Below are 21542 nucleotides of genomic sequence, written 5' to 3' on the forward strand. Positions count from 1 at the left end.
TGTCAAAAAAAAAAAAAGAAATATATATATAACAAAATATGAATGAAAAAAAAAAAACAAGAGCAACATTTTTCATTTTCATCTTTTATAGTTTTGTTGAAGAAAAAAATTGTCAAATAAAAAACAAATCAACATTACTACTAAATTTATTTTCAATTTTATGTGATTTTTTTTAAATTGTATTATTTTGTATTGTTCTTCATTTTGGTTATTGGCTCTTTGTGTTGTATTGAAAAATTCCAAAGGTTTATATGTCATTTAGATTCAAATTAATTGATTATTCTATTTTTTGATCAATATTCGTTAACATTGTTTGTCCTAAAACGTTAACACCTCTTTTTTAGCGTTAATTGATAAATTTCCAACTCCAAGAGTGTCAACCATCTTTCGTAAAAATACTTTTATTACATTTGTGAGGATTTGGAGTTGAGACTTTATTTTTTGATGATTTTTCGATATTGTTTGTGTTAAGGATTGTGGAAAGATGAATATGGTTTGGTGCACACACACAAAACTCTTGAATTGCAACTTTGATAGTTTTAAATAACATTTTCTATATTCTTGCTAAACATTTTTGTTTAATGATTTTGCATTATTTGAGTCATTATTTCATCTTGGTAACATTTTTATTCGCTTGAATTGCTAGGGACTAGCAATAAGCTAGTTGGGGGTTGTGATTAGTGGCCTAAAATACACATTTATTGATTTTAATAGTCAAAATAAATTAAGTTTTAATTAATATTTTCATGGAATTAATTGATTTATTTTATAATGGAAAATATTTAATTTTTGTTGTTCGTATTTTCACCAACTTACACGTGGCACTCATCAAAGAAGTAATTAAACTCCATAGAAGCTAATGAAGTCCTTAAGAGCTCGCCTAGAACTCCTCGAAAGGTAGGTCCTTCCCAGTATGTTGTGATCCGCTTCCGAATGTGAATGTCTCCATGCAAGGTTACATTCCGAGGACCATCATCATGGTTCTCCCGTTCTCTTGTTAATCTAGTCCTCCAGGCGTGGGAAGTTGTCCTCGGGGCATGAGGTGAAGTGCCAGGTGTCATGCACATCGACCTGGACCACCAGTAGCCATTTGAAAAAGTTACTGCTCCCTCAAGTAGTGGTGTTGAGTCCGTATAGTCGATAAAAAGCATGTCCCAATGCACCACTCGACGTGGGAAAATGTGCAGCTACCCCCTACATGTCTCCCCAAAAGTTTGTGGGTTGCAACCTCAGAAATGGGCCCCATGTAATACGCACGGGCACACCACCACCTTTATTACGAGAGTGTGTATTAACTAGAATTTAGCCTCCAATTAATTGAGAATGTTTGTAATAAATCTCTTAAGGGAATTAATTGTCCTCAGCCACTATAAATAGGACTAGGGCACCCATTGTAAAGGAGCCCAACTTTTATATTCAGAGCATTGCTAAAATGCTGTCTGAAACTCCATAGAAGCTTGACTCCTTATGCTCCTCAAATCCTAATATAACTGCCTCGTGGACTAGGGTTAATTAATAACCTGAACCACGTAAATCCCCATGTTCTTTACTACATTGCTTTAAGCTTTTGTTTAATTAGTTGATAGATAGAAAGGCAATCAACATTGTGGTGCTTTCATTGAGAGTGATAACTCTACAAAATAGAGTTATTTTACCACTTTTTATGTACTAATTGTTGCTTAATTCTTGAGTTTTTAAGTAATTTATTAAGTTTTTAAGTAATTTTGAATTTATTAGTGTTATCATGATTTTATATACTTTTGTGTGTTTTTATAGTATTTTGTTGTAAAATATTGTAGTTAATTATTTGAATTGTTATTGTTAAGTTAGTGGTAAAAAAATGTTGTATTATTGAACTTAAATGTAAAATATAATTAAGTTATAATTAATATTTTCAAAGAATTAAATTGATTTATTTTATAATTGAAAATATTGTATTATGATTTATTTTATATTTATTTTGTAGGAAATCTATGCTCTTGAAAAGCAATGAAAATGATGAAAAAAAAGTGGTATTTCAAGGAAAAGAAAGTAAAATTGTGGCATTCTTGAAATGCCATAAGCAAGGCCCAAGCAAGGCCCAAGCCCACGTTCAGCTTACCATCAGCCATGTTCACCATGTGCTTCACCATTTCCTTGCCCAGTCGTTCACATCACAAGACCACAGCAAGCCTCTTGCCAGCTATCAGCTCCTCAACTCACCCCATCCAAGCATTTGCCATCTGCCGAAACCATTTGCAGCTGCCTCTAGCCTTCATTCAGCCAGCACAGCCCAACTCTCCAGCCCACCAGGAGCACGCCCACTGCCATGAGCCTCCTACAGCCGCCCAAATGAACCAAAGCAATTTTCTTGAGCCCATAAATATCAATGTTCCCTTGTCTCATTTTCTCCAAAAATACCACATTTTTACCCCACTTTCTACACTTTTTACCCCAAAACATAATTATTACACCCTATAATTTATCCCTATTTGCCATATTATAATTAATTCAATTAATTTAATCAATTTAATTAATTTGAATTGATTATTTTAATCATCATTTTTTGCTATAAATAAGGGATTTGTGGTGTCCAATTTTGAGAGAGAGGTTACCATACCAAAAACTCTACACATTTCAAAACCTCTCTATTCTCTTCATCTTCTTCTTCTTTTTATTTTTTTTCTATGTATTTTTAGAGGAAAAATTTGGGGGTTCATCCTCCAAATTTTCCTATTTATGTTGTAATTTTTAGTTTGTATTTATTATTCTAGTTATGAGTTTCTAATCTTTTTAAGATTATTAAGGTGATGATGAAACAATATGTAACTAGATAGTGTTTATTTTGTATATTGATTTCCCATTTTGTGCAACAAAGCTTATGGAATTTTCTTCTTCAAATATCTTCTTTCATCTTAAATATCATGTATTTTGGATTGTTAGCACATATTTAAACTTTGTTCTTCATTAGTGCAAATACATAATATTCTTTGTGTAAGATGTGTCATTAAATTGTACACATCCATGCTTAGAACAAAAATATTATGTTTTGCCTTATAAATAATGTTCATTGATTTATTTGTTATTTCATTAGATTGATTTACACTAAATGCTTTGAAATTATAATTTTGAAAAGTGAAGAAAAATCATATCTTTTTATAAGTAATTTGTGCTTAAAATTATAAATCTACTTGGAAAATGATAGTTTGATTTATTTTAACTATCATTAAAACTTGGGAATCAATGTACTTATAAATATTATTGAACTTATATTTTGTGGATTTTAATCCTTAATAATCTTATTTTACCATCTTCATTTCTATTATTAATTTATGTTATATATATTGTCTTTAATTTCTTTATTATTATCTTTTATTTTATTTTTATTATTACAAATTCTCATCAATCTTTGGAACTAGGTTATAATTTATTAATTTTGGTTTAAAATAGTTCTCTTTTTCGATTTTAGTCAACTCCTTTGGGTTCGATCTCGTGCTTACACGAACACTATATTTCATATACGATTCGTGCGCTTACGAGTTATAAATATTTAAAACATACCCGTTTTGGGTCCAACAGAGAGCTTGAAGAAAACTTTGAAGATTAAACAATGGTGACCACCAAAAGAAACGCGCCTCATGACATTACTCCTCCCACCGTTGCAGAGGGAGGAGAGCACAGCCGACCACCTCCGCCAGCAAACCCAAAGGTGGCCCAGAAAGATAGCGAAGAGAACGTCACATACGACGTCAAGGACAGCGAGTATTGCGAGAATGACTACTCTTAGTCCTTTTACACGAAGGTGCTTCCAGAAGTGGTGGCCCTCAAGAGCCAAATCGCCTCCCAGCAACAAAACATAGATACCCAAGAGGGGAATATCACCGCCCTGCAGGAGATGGTTAACGCCATGAGGGCCACTTTGGTGGCTCAAGGGCTGCAAGTGGAATCCCATTGTGAAGTACCGCCTAGGCAGCCAATTGGTGTGTCACCTGTGCACCCAACTGGAGTGCCACCTGTTCCACCAGTGGGCATGCCTCACGAGTACCTCGTTGACTTGGCGCAAGATCCACCAACTAGCGTGCCACCCATGCACCCAGCTAGAGCTTGGGCCCCACCTGCGGCACATGATCATGGCAAAGGGAAGGTTGATGAAGAGCCCTCTCAGAGAAAAGGAGCTCTTTGGGCTTCCAAATCCATTTAGGCACCGAGAAGGGCCAATGATAATAAGAAGCATGGTGCCCAAGGAAACCTCCAGGCCTTTGGCGTCCGTGGAGCCCAGGGCCTTTCGGCAAGGCGCGCTGTGACAAAACTCGTTAGGCCTGGAGGTGGTGTCCCACTAGCACCTCACTAGCCTCAGAGAAAACTTGGCCAAGGGGCCAACAGGAGAAACGTCTCTACCAACCAAGGACAGGGAATTAGCATCTTGGCTTGCAATGAATATGTTGACACCGAGGGGAAGCCGAATTGGGATACCCCCAGGATGGTGGTCGCCACCACACACAACCTGATCTGTGAGATGACCTAAACACTCGTAGGAACAGAGTAGCTCTCGAGGACAACCCAGGGAGACGACAATAGCCAGACCTCCAAGATGATCGTAATGCTCAGAGGATAGAACACCCAGCATAGAGTGCCAATCAAGATCACGACCCTCTCCATGTAGAGCTGGAGAGTTTGAAGAAGATAATACTTAAGATGGCCCAGAGGCAAGGCCATGACTCTGACTCGGAGGATGAAGATGGGGAGCCATGTGCTCCTTAGATTGTAGAAGCCTCGTTTCCTCGAGGCTTCAAAATGTCAAACATTACTATGTACAATAAAGGAACAAATCCAACTGACCATCTTTCGAAATTCATTCGATTGATGTAGGTTCACCACGTCTCTGAGGACACAAAATGCCATGTTTTTGCGTTGACCTTGACGAGACCAACGACGAGTGGTTCAAGAAGCACCGACTAGGATCCATCCACTTCTAACATCAACTCCCCACTTCATTTTGAAGATAATTCATAGCTGCTCAAAAAGTGAACTTTGAGGTCAATGCATTGGCTAATATAAAGCAAGGACTGCTCAAGACCCTTAAAGCTTACAACAAGCAGTTTAAGGAGGAAGCAGCCAAGACCAAGAGGGTCGACGATGGCCAACAATTGATGGCCTTGCAAGCTGGCATCAGAGCAAGTTCTCCGCTATGGGATGAATTTTAGCAGAGAGGATGCCATAGGCTCGACGACTTCATACGTCGGGCCCAAGAATATATCAACTGGGAGGATGCCCAAATTGGAGCGTTCAGAGGACCAATCTCCTTCCCTACTCCACTAGTCTCGAACACTGTTGTCCAGGGACCCCAATTCTCGCCATACACTCCTACCCAAATGAGTGATATGAGCACTCCACCGTTTAATTCAGCTGCTCCACCAACTAGCTTCAGTGTCGTTCCTACAACTGGCTTCAATGCCACTCCCATCGGTTATGGAGAAGCTCCCACTGGATACAGTGCTTTTCAGCCTGCATTCAGTGCTGGACCAACAGGTCTGGCCCAGTCAGCAACACCCAGCAAGACGCCTAGTGGGAGCAAATGAGGGGGAAAAGGCAAGGGCAAGGGCAAGAAGCCCAAGAGAACTGGAGCAACTCCCGATGAGAAATATACTCCCTAATACTCTGAGTACATGAACTTGGTAGATACTTGGGAGAACATTTTCCTGGCCACGTAGTAGCAGATCCACTACCAGAAGCCTAAACCTGTCTGAAGGGATTGGGAGAGAAGAAATTCTTCCAAGTTCTGTCGATTTCATAATGATGTGGGGCACCACACTAATGAGTGTAGGCAGCTTAGAGACAAGATCGAGAATCTCACTAAGCTGGGACATCTCCACCAGTATGCTAGACCTAGAGCACGCCCTGCTAAGGCTCCGGCCGTTGTGATGCCTCCTCCACAGGTGGCACCTTAGGCCCTAGGCCAAGTGCCTATGGCACCACCACAATAGATAGCCCATGGACCTCCCCCAGTGAACGGGAGAGTAGACATTATCTCCGGAGGACCCCACTTGGGGGGCACATCGAGGGGCTCGCATAATTTCTATGTGAGGGCCCTAAATCATGACGATGAAGTGTAGTCTAGCTACAAGCACAAATGCCTCGGATAACAGATCAGGTCATCGCCTTCTCTGAGGATGATGCTCGAAGAATGCATTTTCCCCTCCATGATCCTTTGGTAATCGAGAGCCAAATTTCCAACAAAATGGTGGTTTAGATCATGGTGGACAACAGGAGTTCAGTGATCATCCTGTTCAAGTCAACCTTCGAGAAGATTAGGCTGACTACTAGTGACATGTCTCCTTGCACCTCCACTATTTACGGGTTTTTGAGGGAAGGTATCATTCTAATGGGACAAATAAAGTTGTCAGTGACACTTGGAGAAGTGCCTTGGCAGGACTTCAAGTACTGCACGTTTGTGGTCTTAGACTGCTCCTCCATATACAATGCCATCCTGGGACGTCCGACCTGGTAGAGTTTGGAACAGTCACCTCTATATGCCATGTGTACATGAAATTTCCCACTGAGGTAGGAACAGGCATTGTCTACGAAGACCAGAAAGAGGCTTATCAGTGCTATAACGTGTCGCTTAGGGATCCAGTTATGGTTGTTGAGGTGGTAGTCTTCGAGCAGCCTCCTCCCGAGGAGATGGAGGTCCATGTTGTTCAAGAAAGGGAATCCAATGAATTGGACCCCATGGTTGAAGAAGAAAGGGCTATTGAGAGGAGGCCATCCTTGACGCCTCCAATCTTGAGAGAAAAACTATGGTCGGGAAGAATCTTAAGGCGAAGATACGAGAAGTACTGGTGAGCTTTCTCAAGGAAAACTGGGACGTCTTTGCCTAGTCCCACTCTAACATGATAGGCATTGACCCAAACATCATATGCCACGCCTTGAATATCGACCCAAATGTTTCCCCGGTGCATCAGAAGCGAAGGACAATTAACCCAACCTGAGAGGAGGCTTTGAAGGCAGAATTCGACAAGCTTCTCATGAATGGCTTCATTCGAGATGCTCAGTACCTGAAGTGGTTATCGAACCCAGTTCTGGTCCAAAGCCAAACGACACCTAGAGGACGTATATAGACTTCTCTGGCCTTAACAAGGCCTACCTAAAGGATTGCTTTCCTTTGCCAAAGATTAATTAAATGGTCGATGCTACATCCGGGTATGATCTCCTTTCCTTCATGGACACATACTACGGATACAATCAAATATCCATGCATGTCACAGACTAGGAACACATTAGCTTCCGAACAAACAAATGTGTCTACTGCTACAAGGTGATGCCTTTCGGTCTCAAGAATGTCGGTGCCATGTATAAAAGATTAGTAAACTGGATGTTCAAAAACCAACTTGGTTAGAACATGGAGGTTTATGTACAACATGCTGATAAAATCAAGAACAGCCCTTGACCATGTGAAAGATTTGACGAAAGCATTTTCAGTCCTCTGCAGGTTCGGGATGAAGTTAAATCCCCAGAAATGCACTTTCGGAGTGGCCTCCGGGAAGTTCTTGGGGTTCATTGTCAGCACTCGAGGAACAGAGGCTAATCACGAGAAGATAAAGGCCCTGATAGAGATGCCATCCCCTAGGAAGCACAAGGATATGCAAAGCCTGACTAGTCGGATAGCAGCTCTAAGCCACTTTGTCCCGAAGGCAACTGACAATTGCATTCCCTTCTTCAACACACCCTTAGAGGAGGTCAAAGATTTGAATGGGCGGAGGAGTGCGAACGGGCATTCCAGCAGCTAAAGGCCCATATGGCGAACCCTCCAATTTTGTCAAAGCCTGTAGACGAAGAAACCCTCCTCCTCTACATGGCAGTCTCCAAGAATGCCATAAGTTCTACCTTGGTCCGCGAGGAAGGTCGTGTTCAATATCCCATTTACTATGTGAGCAAATGACTCCTCGGAGCAGAGTCCAAGTATCTGCTCATGGAAAAGCTGACATTTTGTCTGATGATAGCTTCTCAGAAGCTACGACCTTACTTCCAAGCGCATCCAATTAAGGTCCTCACCAACCAGCCCTTAAGGCAAGTCCTCTAGAAGCCGGAGTCCTCCAGGAGACTCCTTAAGTGGGCGGTCGACATTACTTACCTCCCAAGGGCTGCTATAAAGGGACAAGCACTAGCTGATTTTATTGCTAGAGTGCACAGGAACACATGAGCGACACGGGGAGGCCTAGGTGGTCGGGCCCACGTGGAAGCTATTTGTAGATGGGTCTTCCAACGAAAATGAAGCCGTGACAAGCCTCATCTTAGTATCCCCCGAGGGGCACAGGGTTCACAGTGCTTTGAGATTTGGGTTTGATACCTCAAACAACAAAGTTGAGTATGAAACACTCATTGCCAGACTCCGAGTACCCCTAGAACTCAAAGCTTAAGGCCTCAAAATTTTTAACGATTCTCAACTCGTAGTGAACCAGGTCCTCGGAGAATATCAGGCCCAGGGGACAAAGATGGCAACTTATTTGGCTAGGACCCAGGAGATGTTGCACAACTTCAAGAAGTTCATTGTAACACTCTACTACCTAGAGTCGTTACCATGTGATTTATAAATGTGTCGTTGCTCGCTAATCGAACTTTTAGGTTGAATAGTGTTACTAAATCAAAATAAAGACTCATTTGACGAACGTTAATTATAAAAGATTTGGACATTCATTAAAGTCATAAAAGTTATACAATGGGATCCCAAAATACTATTTTCAAAATGTATTACAATAAAAAATTTAAGATACAGTCGACCTAAGCGACAAAACCAACCATTTACAACATATTCCTCAAAACAACCCCGGTCGTGGCAGCCAGGTAGGTCAAACATGTACACGCCGCTCAAGGCTCTCCAACTCATGGTTGGTTGGCCTTTCATTTTCCCTTACCTGCACCATAGAGCACTCGTGATTTGAGGCCCAGCAAGAAAACTCAACTCATGACATATCACAATTCAATCTAGTAATAAACGGCTTAAACAGATAGCAGATTAAACACATAGCGGCCTATGTCGACCTTGGTGCTTTACCAGGCATTGGGTTCACGATCTTCACCGAGCGGGTGAGTACAACACCCTTAAAGGGTCTTGCCCTAGCGGCCTTCATTCAGCATGCTTAATGCCGATCCCGGCCTTTGTCGTCCCAGGCCTTCGCCGTTCTCGGCCTTCGTCATTCCAGGCCTTCGTCATTCATTCATAATTATACAAACATGGAATAACATGTCATAAATATTCACATAAACCATTAAACACAGATAATCGGGCCATGCCCTGCTCTACGGGCACAAACAATTTCCTTACCTGTGTCCCGAGCTGACTGTCTAGTGTGATCCCGAGCGCGATCCCCTAAACTCGAGCCTTGGCGGTAAACCTAGTCACAACACAATAATAACAACAGTTTGTCTAGCCCTAAACCAAATAAGAACTTTTGAATGATATCCTAGCCACCGGGACCTCGAATCCTACTAAACTTGGTAGTAGAACCCATCCCGAGCCCTTAAATTTGGGTTCCCAAGCTTAAAACCCTAAATTGGCCAATTCCCTTCATTTGAGTCGTGACCCGCCTCCTAGGGCCGCGGCGCACCACAAGTTAGAGAGCCTTGGGGCTCTCTTCTGGGGACATGGGTCACAGCGCGCCTCAGCTTGCACCAAGGCGCCTGGATGATTTCAGAGGCCCTAAGGCCTCCTGGGTTCATGCGGGCCACATTTCCTAAAGAACAAGGCCGCGGCTCGAGCCCCAAAACCCATAATTCCATGCGTTCTCACTACATTTTTCCTCAGCCAAACCTTCCAATTCACACCCAATTCAACACTTAACCCATAATTAAGCCCAAAATTCATCTCAAAACAATATCAGCAGTGTAAACACCCTAGAATGCTAGCCAAATATCCCAAGTCAGATCAAATTCAACCTAAGCCTAAAACTTAGTTAATCCTCAAACTTAACCATAAAATTCATGGAAAGAGCATTTTCTAATCCTTACCTCAATGATGATTTCACCCTCGGTTGCTGCTAACCTCTTACAAACTTCAATTCCTTTCAATTCCCCAGCCCATTTTCCTTTAGAATTTTTAGAGAAAAAGATGATCAACCAAGCCTTAATGAGGGAAAGAAGGAAACGTGGCAGAGAGAAAAAGAAGGTTGTGGAAGTGTTTTCTGATTTTTGGTTCATTCCATAGAATTCCTAAGGCTAAGGCTGAGTCTATCCCCTAGTACAGAAGACAACAATGCCCCTAACCATCCTTAACCTTTCTAACACTACCAAGGGCAAAATTGTCTTTTTCCACATTCCCGCTAATTCCTAGAAGTCCTATAACTCCCCATTTAATCCCGATATACCCAAATAATTGTTAAATCACTACCTGTTACTCGGTAATCCCAAACACATGCCATATCCCCAAAATACCCCTAGGCTCACCCCAAGCTGGGTATTCAACCCCGTTGTGACTATTCTGCTAATCCACTCCCTAGAACTGTCTCGGATCACACACCACAAATATATCGCCACAATCTTGTGGTCTCTAGCACAACACACATATAATTTACATTTATGTCCTCAACGGGCCAAAATTACAAATATGTCCCTATTAACCAAAATGGTCCCACATGCATATTTAATTCACCTAAACATGCATTTCTAATCACATAATCATTTAATCCACGTAATAACATAATTAAATCAATTATTGCCCTCCCGACACGCTAATCAATGCACTAAGCCTTATTAGCAGATTTGGGACGCTACATTCACCATCCGACAACTGCCAAGGGAACATAATTCCAATGCTGATGCCCTGGCCAAGCTTGCTACCACTAAGGATGTCGAGTTGATCAATGTGGTCCCGATAGACTACTTGGCCTCTTCGAGCATCTCAGCTCCCGAAGAGAAAGAAGTGGTCCAGCCCCAGGACGGTTGGATGGAACCAATAGTGAAGTATCTTGTCTTCGAAGAGTTACCAGAGGATAAGAAAGTAGCTCAGAAGCTTCTTTACCAAGTGCCTCGGTACATAATTGTAACATCCTCCTAATCCAGGACCATTACACTGTGTACTTTGAATAGTGCTAGACTTGATAATCAAGTCCCTTGGTTAATAACGTGTAACTAAGGTTAGTGGTAAGGGTTATGGTTAAGAATTTTGGTAAAAAGGAAACATTGACTTTCCATTTAAAAGTGCATTACATACATGGGATCCCAAAATAATATAAACAGATGATGAAAAGGTTATATACGAGTCAACAGTTACATTTAGCCGACCTAAGCGGCAAAATAAGGGATACAACCCTAGTTCCTCCAAGATAACCCTAGCCATGATGGTCGAGCAGCCGCATATGTACACACCGCCACCGAAGCTCTCCAACTCATGGCTGGTCTAGCTTTCCTTTTCCCTTACCTGCACCACATAGCACCCGTGAGCCAAGGCTCAGCAAGAAAACTTAAACATGTGGATGAATGGTAAATATAGATTCCAGATGCATATTTAGCATGCCCAACGATAATAACCTACTCATGCATGCATACAATTACAAATAAATGATCATATGATCATTCTGGGGCCCGCTGCCCTGAATAGATGACCATAGAGTCAATTCGGGGCCTTATGCCCTAGCTATATGACCATAGAGTCACCTGGGGCCCTTGGCCTTAACTCTGAGTAACTAGCCATAGAGCTAGCCAAGCGCTTTGTTTTCCAACGACCAAAGGGTTGACCAACGTAATAGTACGTCCCTGATTAAGCCTAAGCCTCTCGACCAACGCGCAGCACACTATTGCCGCCCTTGACTAATAAGTCAAGGCCTTAACCAAATATTCAGATACAGATACAGATAAGCATACTTCAAAAAATACAGGTATGTATACATATTAATCAGATATTTTAGCTTATTAAATACACACACAGTAATAACCATGTTCCTTAATGGGGTCGAGCCCTAATTACACAGACAATTCAAGAAATCATTAAACAATTATCCAGACACAGAGCATTCAAGCATGCTTAATCAAAGAGCGCAAACATAACCTTAATCACATTCATCTCAAGGGCCCGAGTCCTATTCAAAGTTACATTTAACAACCGGGCCAAGCTCTAATCGCATATATCACGTATTGGGTGTAGTTTCTTACCTCAGGTCCGAGTGTAATGTATATTAAGAACGACCCTCGAGCACGATCTCAGTTCTGATCCTCTAGAAATAACCTAGTCACAACCATAATATAGAATCCCATCAATAATGAGCGAATAAAGGCTTCCGGACTAAGTCCTATCCTCCGGGACGTCAAATTCTACTAAACCAATTAGTAGAATCGATCTTGAGCCCTTAGGTTTGAATTCTCGCACTCAAAACCTTCTCAGGGCTCAAAATCCCTTCAAGCGTCGCGGCCCAAAACAAAAGAGCTGCGACCTGCCCCAAGCCAGAGAGCCCAAGAGCTCTCCTATAGACCACACCCACCACGGCGTGCCCCTACTAGCGTCGCAGCTCAAATGGAGGTTCGACACCTCCTTTTCCCTGCGTTCATGAGAGCCGCAGTGCCCCAAGAATAGAGCCGTGACTCGACATGAAAACCCTGAATTTTCCCCGTTTTTCTCAAGCCACATCTCACCAAAAACCAATCCAAACATAGCTAAATCCAAAAAGTAAGGTTCCCAATCAACTCAGCACCTTAATACACCCAAAACCCAAGCTTAAACTTGGCCAAAACCTCTTCAATTCTCCAAATTCGGAATTGAGTTTCTAAAACTCTAAAACTCAACTAAAACCAAGGAAATCACAGAGATTTAGGGCTATAAATCACTACCTTTGTTGCCCCAATCGATGCTAATCTTTTCCCTAAGCAATCCTGAGCCAAACTTGCTTTGATTCCCCTTAGATCGCGAGAAATTCCCAAGGAATTATGAGATAGTGAGTATGAACGAGAGAGGGAGAGAGAGAGAGTATAGCTCCTTTGTTTTTTTTTTTTTTGTGTTTTGTGTGGTTTACTTAGGGTTCAAGTAACCTTAAGCAAATCCCAAAGCTCGAGGGTACCAAAAACGTCCTTGATGGCAAAATGTTCAAAATCCCCGAAACTCCCTCTTAATCTCACTAACTCCTAATATATCCTCAAATATTTATCCCTGTTACCTAATATCCCGGTAATATACTAAATACCCAAAATACCCCTTGACTCACTCCGAGTCGGGTATTTTGTCCCGCTGTGACTTTCCCGCTAACTTGCTCCCTAGGATCGCCTCATGCCGAGTAACCCAAATATATCCATAAAATAATGTGGTCTCACACATATATCACATATATGCACATATATTCCAAATATATCAATAACTGGCCAAATTACGAAAATTTCCCTTCTAATAAGAAACAGGCCCACATGCATATATAATACACCTAAACATGCATATCTAGTCATATTATAATATAGCTCACGTAATCATACAATGATACACATATATATCACATAAACACATATTTCATAATTAAATCACTTAATTTTCCATAATTTACTATCATGGCCCCCTAATCAAGGTCCTAAGCCTTATTAAGTAATTTAGGACATTACAGTAATCATGGACAATAAGTTGTATAGGCGAGGATATTCCTTACCACTACGCTTGTGTGTTTCCAAGCAGGAACCCAACCATGCTGGGGAGCAAAGCCTCGCCAAGAAAATTATGAGACAATGTTACTTCTGGCCTACAATGAAAAGTGATGCAATGGACTATGTCAAGAAATGTGACAAGTGCCAATGCTATGCCAACATCCCCCGAGATCCTCCAAATTAGCTCACACAGATGACGAGTCCTGGGCCCTTCCCAGTCTGGGGCAATGACTTAATCGGATCCCTGCCCACGAAAAATTGAGGAATGAAGAATGCTATTATGGCATCCGACTACTTCATGAAGTGGGTCGAGGTCGAACCTTTCGCTACACTCACCTCCAAGAAAGCGCTGGAATTTGTCATCAAGAACATCATTTGTTGTTACGGGCTCTCGAGGAAGATAGTCTCTGAGAACGACCTGCAGTTTGACAATGAGTTGCTCACTAAGTTTTGTTAAGGTATGGAGTCATGAAGAGTTTCTCCTATGTAGCTCATCTATAGGCAAATGAGCAAGTGTAAGTAGTTAACAAGATGCTTAATGCCACTTTGAAGAAAAGGCTAGAACATACAAATGACACTTGGCCCCAGGAGCTGCCTAAAGCATTGTGGAACTACCGCACCATTGCTAGGACTTCTACTAGCTATTCGCCATTCTCCATGGCCTACGGTTATGAAGCCATGCTCCCAGTTGAGGCAAAAATATCCACGCAACAAAGAGACACTTATGATCTGACCACAAATCATGCTTTACTCCAAGAATCTCTGGACCTTGTGGAGAAGCTCCGAGAAGCTTCACAACTATGTGTAGTGTCCAACCAGCAGAAGGTGGCCTCATATTTCAACTCCAAAGTGAAGGATAGGAAGTTTGGGGTCGGAGACTTGGTGTTGAGAAGAGTCTTTCTAACAACCTGAGATCCAGGTGCTAGAGTATTGGGCCCTAACTAGGAAGGTTCATACCAAGTCGAGAGCATCATGTGCCCTGGGACATACAAATTGGCTCGACTGAATGGGGAGCTAGTGCCCCACGTCTAGAATGTCGAGCATCTTTGCCGGTATTACTAGAAATATGAGCAATGTATTTTCTAAATTTTGTAATCATTTTGTAGCCTCTGAGCACAATTGGTGGAAATCGTGTGTACAAAACACGATAGATGAAATTCAGAGAATTTGCTTGTGTTTTTTAATTTTAAATTTAATTAGTTGTTCCTTTAATTTTACTATCCAAGGAGTACCCACTCGCTGACCTGTACAAGTAAACGCAGACTAGTCTCCGATCACTTGGCGGCATAGCTTGGTCACCTCGCATGATTACCGCTTGTGGAGCATGACCTAGGAAACTAAGCTTGTCATGAGTGGAGTAAGCCTAGTGTCAAAGCTTGCGAGAATGGACTAAAAAATCTAAATAGCCTACGGGCAGAGAACTTGGGTTATCTCCCGAGGACTATGCGCCCGAGGAGCAATAACAAGTTCCTGACTTCCAATAGGCGAATAAAATCCCGAGTCACCTGTACTCGAGTGCAAGCCTTAAGTTGCCAAAAACTTGAGCGCCGTAAAACCCAACAGCTTAAAAAGGCAAACTTTACCTAGTTCCCGAGGACTGGTAACGAGTTCCCAATTTCCAAAAAAAGGTCAAAACCCTGAGTAACTTGTACTCAAAGAGCCAAATTATAATAGAAAATGCCCAGTGTAACCTCCCGAGGACTATATGCCCATGGAGTAACACTGAGTTCTCAAACCCTAAGTTAATTTGGCCTCCTAAGCCTCGAGTTGTTTAGAGCTCGGGGACATAAGGACACATCAAGTGCTTACACTTAATAGCGTACTAAAGTTACTTCCAATGACTACGAGCCCGTGAAGCAACACTAAGTGCATAAAAGTGTCAAAGAACTAGGTGGATCGGCAAGACTCGAATCACCAAAACTCGAGTGCAAGTCCCTATTTGCACTAACTAGGGCAACAAAGACCTGAGTCTCACGAGTAAGGCCCACATATGGTGGACAAATTAAGGTTTAAATAAAATATTCTCCTAACGACAAGTTACTTTGAAAGTTGAAAATAAAACCTTATGAATTTTAAGACCAATTTGCAAAATTAATAAATGCCAATTAATGTGTTTGAGTGATAAGGCAAGAAGGCAAGTAAATAGTGCAAGCAAAGGCCATTCTTGAAAGCTAAAATTATATACAATTGTTCTCGAGGCTCGAGCCTTAGATTGTTTATACCCCAATAAAGGCAGTGCCACACATGCATATTTACATAAGAAAATAAAAAGGAAAAATTGTAAGGGCCTAGGTCTCGCCCAATAGGACCTCCTCAATGAGGTCAATCATAGAATCAACCTCGGGAGTCCTAGCCGCTTTTGTTGCCGCATGAGCCTGCGCAGCTGCAACGTCATCCGCCCGAAGACTCTCCTCAAAGAACATCCTCATGTTGGGGTCGTCTATGAAGGCCAAGTCCATATCTTTGTTGCTCTACCATGCAACATAAAGGGTGTCCTCTGCTAGTTGATCAATCTCCTTGTTGAGGGCGGAGACCTAGTCATTCAGTTCCTAGACTTGACGTTTCAAGTCCTCCACTTCAACAGCAGTTGCTTGCACCCTTGAAGACACCTGCATGGCTTCTCCTCGAGTTTTGGCAGCGTCCTCAACATGCTATGAGGCCTCCCCACGGCCTTGGCAACCTCCTCGTGGGCAACTCAGGTCTCTTCTTGTGCTGCCCAGACGTCCTCCATGGCCTTGTGCACGACCTCCTCTGCGGCCTTGCAACAGCCTGTGGCTTCCTCCACCAGTTTTGAGGAAATGCCCTTGATGGCTTTAAGCCTAGATTGCTCCATCACCAGTCGGGTCTCCAAGTCGAAGGCACGAGTCTTCTCATCCTCAAGAGCCTTCTGGAGCTTGGAATGCTTCTCGAGGGAGATCGACACCTCCCTGAGTTCCTTCAGCTCAAAGCACCTCGTGGTCACGATGTCCACAAGCCTTTGGCACATACAAAGAAAAGTTAGTACACAAGAATGCAATACTTAACTACAAATTCAAATTATAGTGTAACGTCCCGAATTTGTTATTAAGGCTGAGTGCCTACACCACAGTGCCTGGATGGCCTGATTGGGATTATATAAGCGATTAATGGATTATACGTGTAATTATGTGATATAAATAATTGTGTGGTAATGTGATTAGACATGCATGTTTATGTGTATTAAATATGCATGTGGACCCATTTCTGTAAATTAGGGCATTTTTATAATTTTGGCTCGTTGAGGGCATAAATGTAATTATGTATGTGTTATGAGTGAGACCCCATTGTTATGGGGATATATTTAAGACATGTGGTCCGAGACAATCCTAGTGGGCAGATTAGCAGAATAGTCACAACGGGGTCAAATACCCAGCTCGGGGTGAGCCCCTGGATATTTTGGGAATGTAGTATGTATTCGAGGTTGAATAGGTAACGAGTAATTATTTAATGATTATTTGGGTATGTCGGGGGATTAACTGGAAATTTATAGGACTACTTGAGGATTAGCGGGAAATGTGGAAAATGACGATTTTTCTCTTGGGGCCATTAAAGGATAAGGTTGTGACTAAGGAGCATCATGGTCTTTTTTTCAAAGGATACACTTAGCCTTAGTACTAGACTTCTGTAGAAGCTGAGGGAAACCAAAACCAGAAGGAACACTTAGCTCAGCTCACTTTCTCCCTCTCTCTCATTTTTCTCTCTATCTCTTGAAGCCTTAGGGGTTTATTGAATTTCGGGAAGAAAGGCTTGGACACTTGGGGCTTGAAGCTAGGAATTATATGGGACTAACGCTAGGAATTGACTAATAGCAGCACAGGGGGCATGGTTCTCCATTGAGGTAAGGTTTTTCTCTGAATTTCTGGTAGTTTCAGCTTAGTTTAAAGGTTTTCCTTAAGGTTTAAGCCTTCGTTTGATTTTGGAGTTTTGATGGAAGTATGGGGTAGTTTTGGGGGTAATAATGGTGATTATGTTATGTTGATGTGAGTTCTAGATACAATTCTAGGTTTGGGTGTTGAATTGGGTGGATTTCTATGGATTTGACTCGAGGAAAACATAGGGAGTTCTGGGTTTGGGGCTCGAGCCGCGACCCTATTCTTCAGGCATCGTGGCCCGTGTGCGTGAGAAGACCCTGTAGGGTCTCTAAAATTGCCCAGGCGTCGCGGCGCAGGTCGAGGCGCACTGCAGCTCGAGTCCCCCAGAAGAGAGCCTCAAGGCTCTCTAACTTGTAGCACATCACGACCCTAGGGGGCTAGGCCACAGCTCAAATAGGGGATATTTCTGAATTAAGGGTTTTAAGCTCAAGAACTCAAATCTTAAGGCTCAGGAAGGATCCTACTACCCGGTTTAGTAGAAGTCGAGGTCTCGGAGGCTAGTATATTATTCTGAAGGCTTTTAATTAATTTAGATTGTGAGAGTTATTTATCATTACGTTATGACTAGGTTTTATTGCTCAGGCTCAGGTTTAGGGATTGTGCTCGGGATCGCTTTGGGTTGTCAGCTCGGGATTGTGCCCACAGAGTTATATTGTGCTTAGTATTGTGTGTATGGTTTGCAACTATTACGTCATACATTTGTTTGTGATGGAACGGCAAAGGCTAGAATCGGCAGAGGTCGAAAACGAAAAAGGTCGAGAATGGCAAAGGCCGGGAGCAGCGAAGGTTGGGATCGACAAAGGTCAGAAATGGCAAAGGTCAGGGACGACAAAGGCTAGGAGTGGCGAAGGCCAGGATCGGCAAAGGGCAGGAGCGGCAAAGGCCAAGATTAGCATTTAGCATGTTGAATGCAGGCCACTAGGGCGTGACCCTCAAAGGGTGTTGTACTCACCCGCTCGGTTAAGACCATGGACTTGGTGCCTGGTACCGCACCCTGATCGACGGAGGTCGCTGTTGTGCTGTTATGCTATTGTGTTGTTGTGAATTCAGATAGGAACTTTTAGATTGTTTGACGCGTTTGATTAATTATGCATTTCTTAAAGTAAATTATTATATGTTGTGCTGTGAAATTTTCTTACTAGGCCTCGACTCACGGGTGCTCTGTGGTGCAGGTAATAGCAAGGAAAGGGTCGATCAACCATGGGTTAGAGGGCAAGGAGCAGTATGTACATGTTTGGCCTACTTGGCTGCCATGGCTAGGGTTGTTTTGAGGAACATGTTATAAACATTTAGTTTTGTCGCCTAGCTCGACTGTACACTAACTTTTGAGTTATAAATATATTTTAAAACAATGTTTTAGGATCCCAATGTAACACTTTTATAATTTTAATGAATGTCCAAACCTTTTGTAGTGCACCAAATTTTTTTTTAAATTATTTAAATTTTGTGATTTATTTTATTTAAATGTTAAGTGTGATGAATTGTTTTATTTAAGTGTTGTTATTTTATTTAGTTGATTATTTGTTATTTTATTTAATTGTTAGAATTGTTTGGTATAATATTTGGAATTTAAATTTTGTTAATTGTTTGTTTGGTTAATTAATTTCATAAGTGAATAGTGTGTAACATGTGTTATTTTACTATTAGTGTTACATTTTAAATAAATGTGACAATTGAGGTAATTATGTGAGTTATGGTTTAATGCACTAAGGTGCATGGTAGATAGTAATGCACCCTAGTGATTTAGTGTGTGCTAGTACATGGTAATGAGGTGCACATGTGTAGATTTTCTACACACTCTTTCCTTTATGGGATTTATTTTAGTTAATAAAAAAATAAATAAAGGAAATGGCTAGTGTGGACGTGTAGTGTGTGGTGTGTAGTGGGAAAAGGATTATTTCTTTTTAAGTAATAAAATCAAAATTTGAAGACACTAGTTATTTTGGGATAGGAATGTGATCACCCTTTATTATTTTATATCTATTATAATAAAAGAAAAATGAAAGGGAATTAAAGGAAAATGGGGAAGAAAGGAAACTTACCATTTCCTCTTGATAGTGGCTTTATGGGAATGGGAATTTAAAAAGGGGATTAAGAAGAGATTAGGCCATTTGGCCGTGACCTAGAGAGGAGATAGAGAGAGAGGGAAAGCAAGGGCTGCCATATTTTTCTAGAGAAGAAGAAGAAGAAGAGGGTTTCGAACCCTAGGTAAGAATCTATCAACTAGTGTTTCACATATGTGCATTTGGATCTTTTCCTCTTCTCTAATCTAAGGTTAATTTTGTGGTTTCTTTCTTTGGGTATATGGTGTTTGGAAATCCTCTATAGGTGACAAGGTTTTCTTGCTAAAGTGTTCTTGATTTTACAATCAAGAGAGGTAATGGTCTTTCTTAGCCTATATATTGGTTTTGATGGGTTTATCTTTGAGGTTTTTGATGGTGATGCTAATGGTTGATTATTGTAGGGTTGATGATTATGATTTGTATATTTTTGAGAATATGATTTGTTTAAAAAGGGTTATGATGTTGATTTTTCTATGTATAATGATTAGTGGTAATTTATGAATGCAAATATGGGGTTTCGGCCTAGGCATACCTAAGGATTATCTTGATATTTTGTTTGATGTTGTATGATTTTCAATATATTAGATCCATGTTTTAGGACCTATGTAATATGGGTAAAATGATAATTGGCAATCTTGATAGTTGGATCCATGAAATTTTGATAGGATGCATGTTATATTGTGAATGAATAAATTATAAGATGCATGAAAATAATGATAGAAACATGTTAGGTTAACATAAAGGCATATGTGAATATGGTGCTTATGAATTAATGTATGTTATTGTTAGTGTTTTGTTGGATTTCATGTGTAGATTCAATGGAATAGAAAAAAATGGTTTTATGAGATTTCATGTGAATATGTTAGTAATATTAGAATCATGTATATAATAAGAGTATGATGAGATTTTGGACATGTATGATTTTATGTGAAATTTTTGGATAAAAGATTAGTTTCATGAGGAATTAAGCTTGCTGTTTTTTTTGTAAATAATTGGGTAAAAGTTGATAAAAAGATGATTTGCATGCATAAGTAATGTTCTTGATGTTATGTTAATTTTATGAAATTAAAAAGGGGATTTTAAGTCTCATTAAAATGATATTTTACTCAAATAATTACCTACAGAATTTTTATTGATTTTTGTGAAAATATGAGCTTTTAAATTGAATATGGTGATTTTTAATGATAAAAATAGTTGCTGGAATTTTTGTAAGAAAATATGAAGTGAGTTTCACTAAAATGAATTTGATGAGTTTTTGGAATAAATTATTTTTCCTAAGTTATGGTAATATTGAAAAATTGTATTTTTAATGGTATGAATGCATATTTTGATAAGTTATGATTTTTCCTTTATTTTAATTGAGAAAAATATTTAGATTCTATTTATTTGTGATTTTTGAAGAAAATAAATGGTGGCTGAAAGTTTGTTTTAAAAAGGTTAAAAATTGTTATTAAATTGTCACATATGGATTTTTGGTTACATAAAACCAAATCTTAAATAATTTAAATCAAAATGAATTTTCCACACTTAAAATATATTTTTCTCACCTCATTTATGTAACACAATGATAAAATTTATTTTTCTAAAGAAACAGATTAAAAATAGGCATTTTAATTAAATCCAAGCTTTTTGGTTAATTCTTTGTAATTTGAGATTAATGAATGAAATTTGTCACATATTTAATTTTTAAGCTAAAATAAAATAATTTTATAAAATAAAATAATGTTTTGAGAAATTGAATCAACTTAGAAATTTTAAGAAAAATAAAGCATGTAATATGTCTATTGATTTTAAAATAATAAAAGTAAGAAATGTAGAATTATCGTTTTTGAAAACGTCTCTATTACGCAATGTTCCCACGTATGCATGTTACATGCGAATCCACTTTTACGTCCAAAATTATGTTTATTATTTAGCTATGTGGTTTTTATAAAACGATCATGCTAGTAAAATAGGTAAAACGAGCATTATTCTTTTATGGCGATAATTGCATGTTTTG

Source organism: Humulus lupulus, chromosome 4, assembly GCF_963169125.1.
Source record: "Humulus lupulus chromosome 4, drHumLupu1.1, whole genome shotgun sequence".
Classification (NCBI taxonomy): Eukaryota; Viridiplantae; Streptophyta; class Magnoliopsida; order Rosales; family Cannabaceae; genus Humulus; species Humulus lupulus.